The following is a 6,000-nucleotide window of genomic DNA, read 5'->3' as shown; positions in this document are numbered from 1 at the left end:
AAAGAGTACTTTTTTATTCTTCTCCCCTTTACCCCTAATTTTAGTCTCTTTTTAAGAAAAGGAGAAAAAAAAAAAGGAGACCCATATACCAAAATGAATCTGTAATTGGAGACTTTAATGCTAACTTCTAATATTTACTACTTTAAATGCTCCTTGAAACTAACATGGAAACTTTATTGAGAAAAATGAGTTCCTCATTATGCAAATATGTGCACTGGTGGACCAAGATTTGAATGTATCTAGATTACAGCTGGTGGAAACAGCCAAAAAACAAGGTCAAGTTTCCTCCTTGTGTCTGGGAGTTTTTTCCCAGCTGACTGGGTTGCTCACTCATCAGCTGGGCAAGACCCAACATCCTTTAAGTTATCTCTGAAGGGAGGTGTGACTGCTGCTTTGTGTGGGGCTCACACATAAACTCCTGAGCAGGGAGCTGATTGAAGGAGTTTCCAGAGCTGGCCTTCTCTGGCTGATGGTGATTCCAGCTGTAATGTGAGAGCTCCACTGGAAGGAGAGAATAAAAGGATAAAAAGTGGTGAAGGAAGCTGTCACCATTATGGAAAATCAAAGCTCAAGCAAAAGTACAGCAGATCCTGAGAACAGATATGGGGCAGCTCTCTTAGGGTGGTGATTGGAAGACACACTTCAAGAAAGTCTGTAGGCGAGAGGTTTTTCTCTCAAACTTGTGTTTTTCCTTTCAGGTATGGGTCATTTGAAATTTTTTGGAGGTAGGAACTGATGGCTTGATTGGAACAGCAACAATGTGGAAGTAGAGAAGCATTCAAAACTTGTGAAAAATTGATCTGCTTTGCTGTGAAGCTAAGCTTTGTGCTGGGGAAGGAGAAAGGGCTGAAGCAAGCATCTCATTCTGGTGTCACTGGCCAGTCCCAGTGAATGCTAATGGTAGCTGGAACTCATGTTGTCCTGTCTGCTTCATCTAGCTGGGCAGGGCCACCTGGAGTTTGAATTCCCCACCAGGGGATGAGTTTGCCTTCAAGGAGAAAATATTTACCAGTGTCCAGTCAAAGTTACCTCAAAGATATTTTTTTTCCTATCCCCATAAGCCTAAACTGGTTTCACTTTATGACAAGAAGTTTCAAAACCCCAAAGAAATTGTACTAAAGGGGGGCAACTGGAGCTGTAACCACTTCACTGTGCACAGGATAGGAAATATTGAGTTGCCAGGCTGCTTTTCTCTTGCCAAATCTTCCAAAGGGGTAGGAATGGAGCACCTCTGACCTCTCTGGATAGCTGTTCTAGCACGGCATCACTGTGCTGGTAAGAAGTTTTTTCCTGATGCCCAACCTGAATTTCCCACTCCTCAGCATGGTGCTGTTGCCTGTTGCTTCACTATAGTGGAATAAATTTGGTTCTGTAATCTCTGGGGCTTAGATGCAAGTATTTGTAGGTTGCTTAAAAAGTACAGTCCAATGAGCATGAAGAATTTTTAAACAGTCTAAATGCTGTGCTGCTTTATTTCTGGGAAAGAATATGAGTTATAGCTTCAGCCATGGAAATCCTTTAACAGAAATTGAAAATCCAAGGTGTGGTGATTTAATTTTTTATTTTTTTTTTTTTTACAACTTGAAGTTTTACCCCATCATTGTTTATACCAAACTACAAGCTCAGCTTTCACAGAAAATATCCATCTTGTTCATCACCAAATCATCCTCCTCACCATCAAAAGCCCTTAGAGTAAAGAGCTGTTTATGGGGACAGATGTCTCATATCAGCAGACTTTAAAAAAAAATACTCCTAACAGACTTTATAGTGCACACAGTAACCAGACAAATGCAAAGAACTGCACAGCACAGCTGTGAGAAAGCTCATCTGTCTCCTTATCTGCAAACTACAAGGCTCAGAGATACACAGGTGTGGCAGTGCTTGAGGGTCCCCAGGATGAGGGAAGAGATGAGAATCTTGACTTCATGTTTCAGAAGGCTGATTTATTATTTTATTATGTGATTATTATATTAAAAATGCCCTACTAAAATTATACTAAAAGAAATAAAGGATTTCATCAGGAGGCTAGAAAGGAATGAAGAATGAAATCTCGTGACAGACACAGAGAGTCAGACACAGCTGGCTGTCATTGGCCATCAATTAAAAACAAATCACATGCTGGGTAAACAATTCTCCAAATCACATTCCAGAGTAGCAAAACATGGAGAAGCTGAAGCTTCCCAGCTTCTCAGGAGAAGAAATCCTGGCAAAGGGATTTTTCATAAAATATGACAGTGACACACAGGTTTGAGAAAGTCACAGCAGGAAGGAGCAGATGGCAAATGATGCAGTCTGGGAATAGTCTGCTAAATTCAGCCATGGGTGACAGCCAGTGCAGGTGAGTGACCTGCTGTCAGAGGAAACACGAGCCTGCAGGGCTGTCAAATACCAGGTTACTCAGAAATGCTGGAGCTGGGCTGTTTCCACCAACCACTGGTCCACAGGTCCTGAGAAATATGTGTGGGCAAGTAGAGGACTCCAACAACTGGAATAATTACTGAAGATGCTTCCCATCAAAGCTCTTTAGGGAATGATGAATAATAACTGAGCACAAGACCTTTATGACAAGAAGCTTCAAAACCCTAAAGAAATTGTACAAAAGGGGAGCACCAGGAGCTGTAACCACTTGCACTGTGCACAGAATAGGAAATATTGAGTTGCCAGGCATGGCTCTCTTGTCCCTTCAGAATTTTCCTTCCATGTGAATGAAGTTTCAGGGAGCAAGGCTGAATCTCCTGATGAATCCCTTGTAGCCCTGGGAGCCACCACTCTATCAGCACAGTTGAAATAAGGACCCAAGAGATGGATATGACTTTGTTTTGGAAAGAAAATCCTCAAGCCACACCTGAAACATCCTTTGTTTAGAGACCTTCCTTTCCCTGAACCCTGTGGAGAATTTCCTGTGTGTGAGAGTTTGGGTTTCATGGAGGTAAGCAAAGTGTTACTCTGACTTCACTGCTGAATGTCCAGGAGATGGAACTGACTTTGGTGTGGGAGCAGAGATGGGACTGCTGGATTATTTCTGGTCTCAGCTTTGTCACCCTCAGAGGTTGTCTCCTGAGGCAGAGCAAAACCAATTTGTACTTTATAGCATGCCTGCACATTTCAGCATGCCTCTTGTACACAGGGCATCCCAAAAAAACAGGAATTGATTTGTCTTGGAAGAGGCTGGGGAAGAATCATATTTTTCTTAGTTTAGGAGGAGAGTTATTGTTACAGCCCAGAAAGAATGTTGGCAAGATCTTCACAGAAACTCTCCTCTTCTTTTCCTCTTTCTTACCCTGAAAAAGCAATTGTTAAATGGCATGCATGTAAAAATTAAACTGTCCCCTTCCAAAAAGAGGACTCTGCTTAAAGGACAACATCATAAGCCAGTGGAATCTATGGGCTAGATTTCCTGTCCTTCTGGTGATGCTGTCAGCAGTCAGAAGGGTGTCTTCTTGCCCAAACCACAGGGTCATGGGCATTTAACAAGAATTTCATGTTTTACTAGAACTGTGGTAAAATATTTTTCAGGCTCGAGATGTTACACTGGTTTTTAGTTTTATTTTTGCTTTGTGTCTACTGAGAAAAAAAAAAAAATCTAGCCAAGGTCTTACTGCCTGACTGCAGGAGTGGAAACAGTGACAGAGCAAAATATGCACCTACCACAGGTGGTTGGTTTGAACACAAACCCTGAGAGATCAGGGATCAGCCCTGTCCAGGGCTACACCTTCATCACCTTGGTTTTCTTTCCTGTTGGCAATCAGCTCACTGCTGTTTGCTCACTTTAATGGCTTTTCTCTCTCTCTTTCTTTTTTTTTAAATGCCTATTTAACAAATCTGTATCTGTAGCCACTACAGTGGATGTGAAGAACATGAGGCTGCTTTGTATAACACAGGTTTTGCAAAGTGCCATTTTAGTCTCTTTCAGAAAAACTGAATAGCTCTTCTTTTATAGGTGGGCATATTATAGACTGCAGAATTAATTGTGGCTTATTTATTTTCCATAACAACCCTCACAATAAGTTAATTACAGCCCTGGGGTAATGGTGAATTTGTCCACCTCTCTGAAAAACAGAGAAAATAACTGATGTGACCAGGAAATGTGTCCTTGGAGGATGGGTAATTCATGTACTCAGGAGGAATTCTTTCAAAGGCCTCTGCTCCAGTCTTTCACACCAGAAGACACTGTTCCCTCCATCTCTTTGTGTCATTTCAACTGTGCCAAATCTTCTCCAAAAACACTTCTGCAAGAATATTACTGCCATCCAGGGCACCAGTTTTTGACTTCCAGGTTTTAAGTAATTTCAGGTCAAGTAGTGGTACCACTAAAACAAAACAAAACAAAACACAAAAACCCACTACAATGCTGGTGCAAATATTGATTTGTAGATTCTCCTTTTTATCACCATCTATATATATCATCAGACCTAAGTTTCTCATCCCAGCCTCCCTTTATGTCAAAAACCTCTTACCTTTTGTCCATATGCTTTTAAAATAACAAGTATTATCCTATTATAAAAATAGTATTTCAAGGCTATGTGTATCATATGTTTAGAGCACTTCTTTCTCCTAGCATCTGGAAAGAAAAACCTCCTTAAGAATCCCTATTTTAATTTTCAGAAAGACATAACACCTCCCTGGCTCTCACTGCAGCCTCCTGTGTGCTGCTGTAACTGCAGTGCAAAGGCTGCTGAGCTTCTCCAGTCTTTAACAACTGAGCAGGGTTTAAACTCATTCACAGTTTGTAATGGGGCTAAGCTAAGTCCAGCTTTGAGTTAAAACTCAAGTGTGCTCATGCATCCTAAGGCACAGTGTGCTTTCCAGGCAGAGTTCAACACTGATACTACAACACTGCTGGTTTATTTTGTTGTTATTCCAAGCCAAACACAGCCTGGAACCCATTTTCTTATGGCCTTCATGGGCTTCAGAAAGTTTCTGCACTTTTTTTGGAAAGATTTTATCCTTCTTGGCCTATCACTGTTATTTTTTTGTGGCTCAGACATGGCTATTTCCCTTCCTGCTGAAAGCACAGCAAGGATGTATTTTTGAGGGCCAAAAAATGCCTTCAGATTTCTCTAGAACTGAGGAAGACCTTAGGTCTCTTACTGAAGTTGCAGGAGGACCCAGATGTTTGAGTAGTGCTGTAAAGGAGAGCAGGGTGGGGATTTTGGGGAGCCAGCTCCTTTCAAGGTGGGAGTGGTGATAGTTTGACTCGTGGTCACACTGCAGCTGATTACAAATTAGAGCATGCAAAACACAGATTTTGTGCAGATTTGGAGGGAATATTTGGTCAGCACTGGATAAAAAAAGCCTGATGGTGAGCACTGGATTTGCAGTGTGTCCCTGTTTCTTTGTGATGCTCTGTGACCATGGGCTTGTTCAGAAGGCCCTGATCCCATGGGGGAATTTGCAGTATTGGCTCTAAATTGGAGCTGCAAGAAGATTCCTGCTTCCTCTTTTCTGTATCTGTGCATGTTTGGGCTGGTCTGAGAGAGGACCAAGAATAACAAGATACTAATAAGAGAATGGGAGCTTAGGTTGAATAATTGGAGAATTGTTAAAGAAATGTTAAGTTCCTAAACTTGAATTATTTACAGTCACATTGGGACTGGAAGATACAGCTGAAGGAAGGATGTAGGCAAATAATTCTGATTAATGATCCTAAGCCTACAATGCCTCAGATGTGTATTTTAGGATGTTTTTAGCTCTGAACATGTGAAATAAGGCAAAATTAGTTTATTTCCCCTTCATATGCAAACCTATTCATATATGCAAAGTAAGCCTGCAGAGAAAGGCACCCCCCTGATCTGTGTACAGTGTCTGCCTGAAGGCCTTTTTGGTTTTTGTGTACTTGAGCAAATCTCCCTGCTGGGTTTCCAGTGGGCTGTGCAACATCTCCACCAATATTCCAGGCATAACTCTCATGGTTGCACCAGTATCTGCTGTTTCAGGGCTTGTCCTTGGTGTGCTGTGATGTTGAGCTCAAATATGCATTTCCTCTGGTCTGACTGCTCT

Source organism: Serinus canaria, chromosome 1A (genome assembly GCF_022539315.1).
Source record: "Serinus canaria isolate serCan28SL12 chromosome 1A, serCan2020, whole genome shotgun sequence".
Lineage (NCBI taxonomy): Eukaryota > Metazoa > Chordata > Aves > Passeriformes > Fringillidae > Serinus > Serinus canaria.
Note: the sequence above shows the minus strand (reverse complement) of the source record.